Source organism: Adiantum capillus-veneris, chromosome 2, assembly GCF_014529385.1.
Source record: "Adiantum capillus-veneris isolate H3 chromosome 2, ASM1452938v2, whole genome shotgun sequence".
NCBI classification, from domain to species: Eukaryota; Viridiplantae; Streptophyta; class Polypodiopsida; order Polypodiales; family Pteridaceae; genus Adiantum; species Adiantum capillus-veneris.
This window is the reverse complement of record NC_140932.1, coordinates 180,795,155-180,808,788: the sequence shown is the minus strand read 5'-3', so window position 1 is coordinate 180,808,788 and position 13,634 is coordinate 180,795,155. Positions and strand designations below refer to the sequence as shown.

The 13,634-nt window shown below is 43.7% G+C and overlaps 1 pseudogene across 1 annotated transcript; it reads left to right on the top strand.

The window, feature by feature from the left end:
• The first annotated feature begins 235 nt into the window (after positions 1-235).
• LOC147464179 (photosynthetic NDH subunit of subcomplex B 2, chloroplastic-like) lies at positions 236-13,634 on the top strand (annotated as a pseudogene). The gene is made up of 4 exons (XR_015185634.1): positions 236-2,623; positions 13,020-13,170; positions 13,280-13,312; positions 13,386-13,634. The product of XR_015185634.1 is annotated as a photosynthetic NDH subunit of subcomplex B 2, chloroplastic-like (transcript).

Here is a 13,634-nt window from a genome sequence, read left to right as displayed (position 1 = left end):
TTGATTGATTGAATGCTTGAATGAATGAATAAAAACTGAGCACAATAGGCTCCTTATATAGGAGACGAAGAGACACAAATGAAAAGACAGGTCTCATGGTGAAGAGACATGACTTTAGACGTAAAGACACATCCTTTCGGCAAAGAGCTGCAATCATTGGACGAAGAGTCGCAACAGCAGAGCGAAGGGTTGTGACAAGTCGTCGAAGGAGGATGTGGCTTTTGGCGAAGAGGCATGTCTCTTGAGCGAAGGGTCGTGACCATCCAAGCGTAGGGGTTCTCCTTGGCATAGCACTTTGTGTATCTGCAACTAGGAGTAGATGTAATACTGTAACATAGTCACAATCATGACATTCCCTCTCATTTAAAATGAGAGCCTCGGTTAAAGGAATGACTTCTGATGTTGATAGAACTCTGGAAAAGCATTGAATCTTCGAAAATCTTCAGTCTTTGACTGCTAGTGCAATTCAAACCCGCATGCAGTTTTAGGAGTTGGGGGGCTCAATGGCCGCTATAGTTCTTAAACGAAGCGTTTTTTGAGCCCTTGATGGGCTAGCCCACCCAATGATGGAGCATTTTTCTCTTGCTAGCCCAACTTTCCATTACTAGTGAAAGTTGGTGCAGGTTGAGTGCTTTAATTTGCCTATCTACCATCGCAAATTTGGCCGGAACATAACTTGGCAACATAATTCGAGGATTAAGGTAGACTTTCATGCTGGGTTTCCTCGCTTTAGGCTTTTTTTTTCATACACCACAAAGTTAGGCAAAAGCTTGTGTTTACAAGACACTAGATTGTCCAATTAGAGGACAATCAAGTTGATTGTCCAATTACAGGACTAGTGTTTAAAAGCTATGAGATAGGGAGGCATCCTTTTAATTAAAAATCGATAGGCTGAATATGAGAGGAGCAGCGTTAATAAAAGCGCAAGGTTGCTAGAGGGTCAGCATTATCAAAAACGCTATTAGAGGGGCATCAATAGAGCTAGTCGGCTGCAATTCCAAATTCCTCTTCGGGGTGACCTGTGGTCTTGTCTGATAGAGCTGATCCAAGCCTGTGTTATCTCCCCAAAAGGCACCATATCAAAAAACTGAAAAAGTTGGTCAAAATAGCCAACTATAGAAACTAGTCAAAAACCGGAGTATAGACAGAAAAACTTGTTTTTGAATGAGAAAAAGTTATTCAAATCCAAAAACAATTGGTGGAGTAGATTACTGACATTACATCTGATGGAACATGGATCGCGATCCATGACCCCCATCAAGATTTTTGTCTAAGATTTGAGTAGTAGGTAGTTGAGACATACACAAACACTTTTCCCAAAACAACCAATTGCAAAAAAGTTGAAAAAACCGATCAAAAGGGAAAAAAACATAACATTCTCAAGACTTTTACTGAGAGATACCCCTCCCAGGGGGTTTATGCACAAAATATACAATTTACACTTTTATACCCACAACATGAAAAAGTCTGCTTCACAAATGACCTCCTCCATCGTTGAGGATCACAAGCCGAAGACTTCTGATACCATGTCAGAATAGCGTGCGGAAGCATAGATGTGACACACATTCGGCACCGGACATGCACGAGAGAGAGAGAGAGAGAGAGAGAGAGAGAGAGAGAGAGAGAGAGAGAGAGAGAGAGAGAGAGAGAGAGAGAGAGAGCTCCAATCAACTCTGATCAGTTAGATACAAAGTAAGAGGCCCAAGGCCCTTATATATTTCCCACAGAAAGTTGCCCTATGCAACTCAAATAAATTATGTCAAATACATTGAGGCTCGCTTTAACAAGATTCTCCCCTTTTTTTCTTTTGTACTGTGTACCTTCTTGCTAGGGGAGATGTAGCACATTAGACAATTTCAAAACTCATAGAAGGATCTTTTCAACACAAAAAAATAAAAATAAAATAATATGAATTATTGCTGCTGACTTTATATTGTTATGAAGTGGCAAAGACTATCATGTGAATCTCAAAGCTGCTCATAGGATGCAAATACTAGAGTTGTTCTATGTCTCAACTTAAAATTGTTTCATTGCGTGTGTGTTGCCATTATTCTTGCAGTCTGAGGGTTTCTACTGTGTTCTCTTCCTCTCTGGGTTAGTGATTTACAAAAGGTACATGGTTGAAGCCATGCAGGTGACTCTAAGGTGTGCCAATGAAAATCGAGATGACTGTCACTTCAAGCTACATAACATTATTACCCTTACTAATCAAGGACTTGCATCTGCTCTTACGCTCACTAATAAGGACAGAAGACCTTTGAGGTTTACTGCTTCTGTCTCAATAGCATTCGCAATCAGGTCTTCACAAGCAATTTGTTGTGTGGGATTGGATGGTTGCGAGTATTTTAGTCCAAGTGAAGCTGCTCTAAAGGCTGCTCAAGGCAATCAAAATGGGTCTTTCTTTGAGAAGCTGAAAAGGTTTGTGGTCCCATTTCAGTAGGATAAATCTAAACAGTCCGAGACACCGAACGGCATAAGTGAGGTGCAAAAACACAGTGAAGGCAACTCAAATGAAGATCAGATGCACTGGTTTACGGAGAAACCTGGGGAAATTATTTCTGTCACCAATGGAGTACATAAAGTCTACTCCAATCCTCCAAATAAGATGCGAATAACAGATGAGGTAAGAGTTTGATGTTTGTGGTACTGTCAAGGCTTCAGTACGGATTGACTCATGTACCTTTTGTTGGATGTATTGCAAATTCTTATGCTTTGTCTTTAGATTGGGCAAAGCAAAAGAGTTGCTTATTAGATAGTGTATCCATGTTACATATGAAAATCCTGAACAGATATATTATTGCATTGTTTTATTGAATCAAAGCATTGAAAAATTTGTTTTCACTCAACGTAGATAACTCTCGTCAATATCAGTGATCTCCATTTGCTTGAAGTGTATGTTTAATTATCAAAGCTTGTGTGTTTCTGTTTATGATGGTCAGAAATAGAGCTCAAGCTTTCATAAGCTATGATATGTACAAAGTTTAGGCTTTTTAGACCAGTGTGAGTTTGTGCAAGGTACACAATGCAGATCAGGCAGCTATTATACCGAAATCTGTTTAGTGTATCAGTTATGCCATTTGGGGCATACCATTGGATGTAAGAACACCTTGAAGAGACAGAATTGTTGTATAAGTGATTTTACTCATGGCAATGTGGTGTGCTAGTGTTCTAGGGTCCTGTTTCTTGTGGGTGTATCGCCCATCCCCTAGAAATGGAGTTAGAATAGTAGTGTAATTCATTGCTAGCCACCTTATCTGTGTTTCCATCACCCCTATTGGGGCATTTTCTCTTGGACTTCATTGCTCTTTGACATCTTGGCTCGGCTTTATAGGCAAAATAGTATTTTAAAGATGCTTAGTCTGCCTTTTGCTGAATTGTGGGGCACAAGTAAGGCTCTAGGGATGGAACTCCGATGTTCCATGTGGACTCTCCTCTTCTGTCTCTCTCTATCCAAGTTCTGTTATTTGCAATTTTTATTTGTGTGTTGCGACTGATTTCTCGCTTGGAGTGTCCAAGCCTGTTACAGTGATATCAAAGCTCAGACGATTCTTCTTCTCCGAAGGATCCGATCCTTTTCTGCAGCACATGGGTTCTTGCAATGAATCCGATAGAGACAACACTCTAACTCTTAGTCTACAGGGAGATGAAGAAAAGCAAAGTCCCAGCACGGGATTTCACGAGATTGTGACAAACACTAACCTTATATGTTGGTTTCCTTCCTTTGATTTTTATTTAATTTTTGGGACTCTTTTTGAAATCACTATACCCGAACATTGCATGGCCAGTGTGAAACGATTGATGGCCGAGAGTTTCACCTGCAAGAGTCAAGGCTAGGCAGCGACAAGACGACTGGGCCGATCAACACTGAAATCTGACTAGTAAAAGGGAGGCTAGGCTCAGTTAGTCATTTGGGCCCCTTGGCGAGACTTCGTAAGTTGGTGGGTACTAGGAATTTAAACCAAATGGACAAAATGGACACTTGGCAGTCTGTGAGCCATTTGCACGGACACCTCAGCAAGGGGAGCGCCCAAAATCGATTTCAACAAGAGAAGAGGTTGATTTAAGTTCATTGTGAGCTATTGTGTATGTGTGAGTAGAGTGTGCAGGTGATCACAACTTTAATGGAAAGGTTGGCTTCTCCTCTGTCTTATGTAGCACAACGATTCCGCTCTCGTGCACCTCTCTCCCGTTTTGAATACAGAATCGTGATGCCGAGCTCAAGGGCTATTCATCTGGCGAAATTTATGCTTGATTACCGAGGCAAGAGCCTCTTGCACAGGTATCGGATTAGCTAACTGCTAATCTAGAGCAAGTACAAGTTGATTTAGAGAGATTTCTCGCAAGAAATCTCATTTAAATCAAAGAGCAAGTAGCCCTACACCTGCAGGATCTCAATGGCTACCTACAGGTGCGTTCGGCACGCAAAACGTAGCTCAAAACAGAGAATTATAGGTTGCTGTAATTTTTGCAGGCTTAGGGTTTTGACCCTTTTTTATGCCTAAAAGTCCAAGGAGCTTCGGGGAAGCTAGGGAACTGCTAAATAGGTGTTCTAGTGCATTTCAAAGGCTAAAACAGAGAATTCAGCGTGCTGTATTTTCTCGCCAGGTTTGTAAAAGCGCTCTAATGTGCGTAGAAAGGCACCTGCTACATGGCGATTTTGTCTCTGAAGCCTTCTATTGTCGTTATGCTGTCGAAATTTGACTAGAGTAGGAAATCTGCAGCCCAATAAAAGTGGGACAGCTTGTAGAAGATTACAGGTTTTCCTCCAAGTTCAATTGGAATAAAGAAATACCAAAAGGGGCGCCAAGCTTTGGGGCCAACAAGGTGTCATTGTCTACTTAGGAGCACTATAGCTACCAAGTTGTGGATTCCAGTCACGCTATTCGTGAAATTACTTTGTGTCATAAAGTACAAGTAAAGTTAAACACGTATAGATTGGGTGAAAGCCTAATTTTACCGCCCTTTAGTAAGGTTACAGGCCGGTTTCATGGTTCCCATCACGTTTCCCAGGCACCAGCCTGCGTGGTTCGAAGGTTTTCTAGCATACAACGGAACGCTGCCCCAGACAACGGCCTACGTTGTTCCGAGGTTTTCAAACATAGAACGAAACGCTCCCCAGGCATCGGCCTACGTCGTTCCGAGGTTCAAACAATACCAAAACAGTATTTTCACTTCTCCACCCGGGAGTAAAATCATGAATCAATGGTAGTAAAACCAAAGTCGAACATTTTAAATTGGCACCAAAACAGGTTCAAAACCAATACCATCCATTTCAAACAAATTCCAACAAGATCACCAAACAAGTTCTCAAACATTTTTCAAACTTAAAAAGCATTCTCAACATCAGTCGAGCTCAAAAAGTCGAATGACTTTCCATCCTAAAACCTGCACCAAAAATTAGGGTTAGGTTCATTCCATAAGGTCGTAGCCGAGCACAGCATGGTCCATCAGCTCTTGGACAGACAGTGTTTTCTTTGGCGGCGATGGTAGTCCCAAGATAGCAATCACACTGGACCTCCAAGGTCATCTGCTCGTGAAGAGACATCTACAAAGAGATGTGGAGGAATTTTAAGTTATAATCTGCTAGGGTTTCCATGGCAAGCATTTCAGGATATCCCACTCTGCCAGAAGTTGCACTCCAAAGGAAGATGTCAGAAACCATATAACTTTGGGCAAAGTTTTTCTTGAAAGCTTGCCAAGTCCTTGGAAGTGTGCAGCTTGGTAGCCATAGACATCAACATCTGCTTGGCACTGCTTTTGAGAAAAATAGTGACTCGAAACAAATCTTAAGTCCTCTTGCAAGTGATGTTTTTGGCTTATGCCCTGTAAGACATGAGCGGTGAAGACGGAAGCGCGCCTGATGTGCGATTTATGAAGGGTGGGAGTGGCGAATAAGTGCGGGGTCGAGGGCCGAAGATACTTCAAATAAATAAGCCCGGGGTCGGGGGCCGAAGATACTTAAAATAAAATTCCATCAGTCTTTGGTTTTCTTTGTCTCCTCTTTGGTAGGACCGGGATGCTTTCAGAGAAGCACACGACTGATGCTCTAATACCGTTGTCACAAGACGGCCACCGTGTGCCAATAGAAAAGAACAGATTGAACAACTTTAAGCACTACAAATAACAACTGAACAAAAAAAGAGAGACGACACGCGACATGGAGTGGCGGAATTCCACCCCAGAGAGTATTGGCCCCAAACCTTGGTGCCCCTTTCAGTATTTCTTTATATCGCATCAACTCAGTACAAGCCGGTACTCCAGACTCTGCACCTTCTCTAGGAGGCATGCCAAAGAATGAGCCCTTAGCACATATTTAAAGGCCTTTGGCCTATGAAAAGCAGTTTACATGAAAAGCCTTCAAACTCAAAAAGCTTCTGGTTCAAAAGCAATGCCAAAAAGCTGCCATCGTAAATCACGGAAATCCGTACAATTGCCACGTCAACAGTCAGCGCAAAACGCGGAGATCCGTACAGTCTGCCACGTCATCAGCCATCAAAAAATCTGCAGTGTTCGTACAACTGCCACGTCATCAGCTCATGCGCAAGCCTTTGTGTGTAGGTCCTGCTTTATTTTAATCCGTTATGTCACTTGGGGCCCCCTCGGACGGGGTCCCCATAAGTTGGTAGGACTTCTTCTTCTGTTACTTGTTCTTCTTAGGGTATAGGCCCCTTGGCCGGCATCTGCAAGTTGGCTCCATTCTTCAGGGCTTTGACACGTCAGCAGTTCGTGACAGCTTCTTGATCTTTCACTTTGCCCCAAGCTCGGCAAAGTTCTTTACTTTCATCAATCGTGCTTGGGTGAGTATCCATGCAATTTGGAACCAGTCCTGCTTTCATCTTGCCTTTTCTGCCATGTTCCTCAGTTGCTCTTGAACTCTCTGACCTGTCTTCATTCTGTTCTTGCTGTGCCTTTTTAGGGCACTTCGTGGAGACGTGCCCATGTTCCCCGCATCCAAAACACTTCCCCTCTTTGATGTAGTTGGCCCTCTCTCGAAGAGTGAGTCGGGGTCGTGAATCCTTGTCTTTCTTTTCTTGGGAACTCTTCCTCTTTCTACTTACATTATTAGAAGTCTGTTGGGTTCTCCGATCTCATCAGTGGGGTAAGTCAGATTGCTCGAATGTGTGGCAAAACCCCGTTTCGCATGACCCATCAATTCTTGAATAGAATTTGACTTTTGTTCCAAGCAGTAGTCTCGGATCTGTGTAGGAAGTTCGCAGCAAAACCGCTCAATCTGTTCTTTGAACGAGACCTTCTTAAATGAAGAGGCTGGTAGAAAAGAGCTCCGAAATCTATCGCAATAAGTGTCCAAAGAATCTCCCTTGGTCATTCGAAGATGATTTCAAGCAGTTCGTATATCTCGTTCATACTCCCGAGTCAGCCAAGAAGAAATTAAAAGCCTCTTAAACTTCAACCATTTAGCTGGAGCTTCCTTTCTCAATAGAAGGGTGGACCACCATGTTCGAGCATTTCCCTTGAAGAAAGATGTAGCCCTCCGAATCTTGGAGTTCTCTGAGTAATGCCCTCTAGAGAAAGCTATGTCAAACTGCTGTATGAAGGCCAAAGCCCTTGGGAGCATCTCGAAATCCAGAAAAAGAGTCAAACTTAATTGATTGTCCACCTTCTTTGAATTCTCTTACTTTCTTGCTTTTATCTTCGAGGAAGTCATATTGGTTGGCTTTATGGAAATGCTTCTTCTTTGCATAAAACATGTGATTGTCGGAGTCCAAACTGTCTGAGGACGAGTCCCCTATAGGACTGTCAGAAACTGGGCGAAATTTATGCTTCTTCGCCTTTTTCTTGCCCTTTTCAAAGCTTTGCTTTTTGCTTCGCTTTTTGCCTTTTCTGTCTTCTTCGCTCAAGTCAGGAGAGCTAGGACTGTCAGAAGAAGAAGAACCTGGGTAGTCCTTCAAATCGTACATGCTTCTTCTACTTTCTCGCCGATGCAAAAGAAGATTGATGACCCAAACAACCCGGGAAGTCCATTCCTTTCTTATGCTTTTTATCGTGCTTTTTGGATTTTTTGTTTGCGTCCAAAAGTCGGCTAATCTGTGTGTGAACCACCTCTTCTAATTCTTGCTTTGTAAACATCCTTGGAGAAGGAGGTTTCTTGAGTGCCGGTTTGATGGGTGGCTTTGTGGCCTTTTGCCACCACTGGGTGTGTACTTCTGCGAGGGATTGCTGGGGCAAAATTTTGCAAATTTTGGATCCTTCGCAATTTTAATCATCTGCTTTGTTGCCTCGTCAACCAATTCTCGATGTCCCATCTCTTCAATCTCGAACTGAGTAGGCCGAGGTGGGCCGTACTCTTCCTCTGATTGCTCATAGAATCTTCTCCGTGATCTCCTCCCGCATTCGCAGATGCAGAAGAAGTCGATTGATTTCTGTTGGAATCCACAAGTGCCGCAAGTAAAGGATCGGATTTTCCGGTAGAAGAGAAATTGGCCGCGCTCTGATACCACTGTAACAAACTTGGACACATCAAGTCAAGATTCTACCTCGACATAACAGAGATCACTTCGAGACAATTTACAATCCACAATTAGGTCGACACGGCCCGGCGTAGTTCCGTGCCAAGAGGTATTGGTCCCAAAGACCCCCTTTCCATATTTCTTTTTGTATTAATCTGTGTTCAAAGTATAAGAGAGTGGGTAGGTGCTCACTCTCAGACTCTGCGTCCAAATGCTCTGAGAAGTGAGGCCTTGCCCACTTATTTGAAGGTAAGGGATGCCCAAAAGCAAAGCCCCAAAAGCACTAACTCAAAAGCAGTTAGTGTTCAAAAGCAACTTGGCGTCAAAGTCTGCAAAAAGCTGTCAGTGCAATTTCCGGCAGGCCGTACGAACAGTCAATGCGAATTGCGGAGATCCATACAGTCAGCGCTATATGTGGGATTCTGTACGCCAGCCATTTGCTTTAAGTTCCTTGTGTCCTTAGGGGTCCCCTCGTCACTTAGCCATAAGTTAGGACAACCTGCTTGATCACTTAGAATACCTTTCCTAGTGATATGCCTTGTATCCCTCCTCTCTAGCTGCTCTGATCTTTGCACAGATGCAAGAGAATCAAGAAAAGGAGACTCTCTCAGTCTCTTCTTCTCCAAAGCATGATAGACATGATTTGCATGATGATTTGAATGATAAAGATGTGATTTCTCACAAGCATGATGAGTTGCATGAAGATGATGTGATTGTTCACAAGGATGATGTGTTTGTGGATGCTTTTTCTAGCGAAGCTAACCTCGTTGTAGATTTGATCAATCACGAAGAACCGATCTTGGCTTTCGAGTCGAGGTCCAAAGAACCCCCACAGGAGGATTCGATCATTCAGGAAGAACTGATCTTGGCTCCCGAGCCTAGGTCCAAAGAACCATCACAGGAAGTATTTTGTGTTCGCATGATTGATACGCACGCATTGTTCGAATGTTTCATTCATGATCGTTTCCTGTATTTTAGTCAACGTCCTTATGTGATCCCTTTTCCTAGGCATGACATATTGTATGTTTAGCACGTTTTGCTCATGAATGAGCACGAATGTATGCGGATTTTTCATGAAAAGCTGACTTCATTTTAAGCCCTAGCGTTTTTGCATCTGCCAGCAACCTCAGCGTTTTGCAGATCTATCGCGACAGAATCAGCCCTAGGATCAGCGTTTTCATTTTTCAGCGCGTCGTCGTCGCATCGTCGCCATCAACATTGTCACCGACATAGAGTCAGAATTCAGCAAATAGAAGATTTGCAGATTTCAGCCCATAGCGTTTTTGGACAGTAGTAGAAAGATTGCAGATTTCAGCCCTTAGGTCGATTTTGTCATCACCGTCGTCATCGTCGACATAGCCTAGACTTGCATCAGTCACATGCATACCATTTGTACCAGATTGTGCAATCAATAAGTAGACCACTCTCGCCGACGAGAGTGGGGCCTTTGGAGGAGGGTTTTACGTCTTTGGTGTCATATCTCTCTTCTCTCTCTATCTCTCAGTCTCATACATTTGTATGCACAGTGTCCATTCACTTTGTTGTGATCATAGCATTCTCTCACTAAGAACGGAAGGCCCTACCTTCCATAAGAACAAAAGGAACCTTGAGCACAATTCGGAGCACTCATCTTGAGCAAAGCGCAAACAATCATTCCGCTGCACCTAACAACGGGTATGGCATTTCCTAGGGGAAAACCGTCGGGTTTCAAAAGCAGTTTAGTGAGGTGAGCGATAAGTTACCTGGAGGAGGCAACTCCAAAGGGAAGACCAAAGCAAGTCTCGCAGTACCTGGGCCTCTGAACAGAGGTACTTGGTTGTTGTCACGCCCAAATCAAGTTGGCGAAATGGGTCTCTCAAGGGATTAGTCATGGCCCTAAGAGTGTAGATAATTCTGGCCTCTCGTAGTCCAGAGGAAACTAGTGACAAAAGTGTCTACCTTTGGTTTCCGGGTGCATAGTCCTGGTCGTTCTTCTTCTATATTTTTTTGGTGTATGAGGGGAGCGGTCGGGCATGCCCTACCCGACTCCGAAAACAAAACAAAAAAGTCCTAACAAATCTAGAGAACCAAAATGAGCGCCAAGCTAGAAAGGACCCGGTGCTCAAAAACGACCGACCGTCCAACACCAAGTGAAGATGACCGTAGTGGAGGTTGAAGCTGAAAATAACGGCCAAATAGCAAAATAAATTGCGGAAGTAGATAATGGAAGTGCAAAAGATGAGCGTATCATACCCATTGGCTACTTATGAAGCCGGCGGAGAGAGGTGGAGAAGAGCTACCACCCTTTGAAGCATAACACTCCAACCAAATGAGAAAGGTTGCCTAGGTTGAGAAGAAACCGGCAACACTCCAAGTCAAAAGGAACTGACATAGGAGGTGCTAAAGGGGCAAATGAAGAGGCTAAAGGGCAGTGCTAGCGCTAAGATCTCGGCCTAGGCATTGGGAGCGGCAAGGTTAGAAGTTATCCTAGTTCGAGGTGAGCCATCACGATCTGCTTCTTTTGACGACCATGCCATCTCCAATAACATCTACCACTTTATGTCCATGTCTTCTACAATAGCTAAATGTACCATTAGGTCGATTTTCATGGGTAGTAGTTTGGGGTGTCGTTTTATTGGCAATGGAGAGGATTCGTAAACCCCAAGTCATAGACCAAGATGAAGGTAAAAGCATCCAAGTATTCCAGCAATAAGAAGGGATCCAACTCAATTGTTAGTTAGAGGAAGATACATGAGGAGATTCAGCAACAAATGCAACAGCAGATGATGCATATGTGCACATGCAGGCTTTGTGGACAGGAATACAACGTTTTTTGATATGGCGATCAAGAGTTACCTTGCGACATCTCCCTGTGCTTCTGGGCCTTACGGTGCAGGTAGAGGTGCATATGGACCATATGACACTGGTGTTGGTGCTCTTTGGACCATATGGCATGGGTAGAGTGGTTCTGGGCCTTACAACACAGGGATGTTTGGTGCCGATGGAGCAGGGATGCCAAGACCCATGGGAGGGATGTATGGAGGTATGTCAAGATGCATGGATACCCTTATGGATATCCCACATGAGGGATTAGGGAGTACTAGGATGCATAAGGAGTTATGTCTCCAACCTTTGGGGCTACTTTTGCCACTGAACCTTGAAGGCGACCTTCTTTTGAGACCGAACATGTACAATTAGTTGACGGTTTGGGGGACATAGAAAGATTTCAAGGAAGGAGGCCAGAACGTAAAGTTGGATACTTTTTTAGGACTTTTGAGATGAAACGAAAGCTTTGGCACAGCTTTCTCAGGAGGCAACTTCAGGGAAGCTTCCAAAATCAGAAACGCTACCTCTTTCCGAAGGGGAATGGGCGGCAGTGGTGGCTGACTTTATTGCTTCATGGACATGCACCAGGTACTTGGGTGGGATTCAAACAGTTGTTTGCGTCAGCCTGCCCTATGGTTGGCACCTGCTTATGAGGCACATACTCTCACAGTTTGGAAGCGCCCAGGGATGAAGAAGACCGACGCTCTTTTATTGTACAACCAGAGGTTTTGGAGTTCTTTTCTTCCCCTCGCTTCATTTTAGATGGTCTCTCTCGAGATGGAGCTATACTGTTGCGGTCTGCTTCTGGAGTCGGAAAGGTATTGCTTGAAGTAGAAGGTCGCGAGCATACAAGGGATGATGGCCCATGCACAGGACTATGCTTTGCTCATGGGATCATTGGCTTTTGTAGATGAGGAGTAAGGAGAAGCCGTTGGATAGAGTTGAGGAAGTGTAGGAAGAAGGTGAAGAAGTTCCTTGTTTGACATCAGAAGAGAAGGCAGAGTGGGATCAGTAAGTGGTGAAAGTGCTACACTTGTAGAGAGACCAATCATATTGCAGCGAAGTGCTTGATAAAGGAAGAAAGTCCAGTGGACAAGGTGGAGACAGCGAAGGCAGTAGAGGAGAGACAAGAAGAGAAGGGTTAGACTAAAGGAGGATTGATCTCAGATTTTAAGGGGATACCACAGGATAAAGAGGACGAGAGTACTGAGCTCTTCCAAGCGTAGGGCAAAGTACGAGATCAAGAGGCTCTGATTTTCTTTGACAACAGGGCCAAGGCTTCATCAGAAACGGGACAGAGGCTAACTTCATTTCATCAGTGATAATAATGTATGTGTTTGTGGGCGTTTGCATGCTCCTTTATATAATATATACATCTGAGGCTTACATGGCAGAAACCTTAGTAAAAGTCTGTGTCATGATGATGGCATATAAAAACCCCTTTTATGCTGTGGTTCTAAAGTTGTGTCTAGCTGATAAGGAAAGAGACAACAGCTTGCAATGCAAAGCAAGGCAATCATTGGTTGCTGCAGCTTGTGAAGGGGTAGCAAAAATTTTCTCTCTTAACAAAAGCCTCAGGCAGGCCAGCAAGTAGTGTCTCTGGAGAATTGAAAGATATCAATATGGAGAGCTGTCTCTGAGCTGCTTTGCTTTAAGGTTTCTTTCCTTTGTTTGGTTCTGCGTTTCTAAAGAAATGCCTGTTATGAATGAATAAGGCCCATGTCCCAGCTGTTTACAATTTTGCAGGGTTTGCGAAGGTCCTTACTCCTTGAAAATCGTGGGTTTGAGAACCTGGTGGTGTCCAGTCCAGTCACGGATGGAGACAAGCCCTTCATATCAGTCGCTTACAGCACAGTTCTTTCTCCAATAACATTAGATAAGGGAGAGTCTTGGAGAGGTGCGCAGATTCTGCTTCCAGATGTGAATTAAGGAAGCTGTGAGCTTCGATACAATGCTGTAGAATGAGTTTGATGATCGGCTGGTTATCCAAACTAGCCTGACTTCAGGGGCCCTCACCAAGCCGAGTTTCACTTTACAAGGTGGCTTCACTGGTTTTGGTCGACTTTTTCTTTGCTTTTTGATATAGTTTCTAACATTGTCATGTTGATGCAGGTTTCTTCACATGTATAGTGTCGTATCGATCCAGATTTAAGGCTGTGATACCATGACGACGCCCCATTATCATGCACCTGCCGCATTTTCATCAAAAAAGCAGCCCTTTCTCTCAGCAGTCCTATGAGCACTTAATATCAGTCTACTCTTGTAAGTAATCAAAGTGAGAGTATGCGGGAAAAGAGCTGATTGTAGAGAAACCGATGAGAATTTCTCTTATCTCAACAATGCACCTTGTTGTTTGTGCAA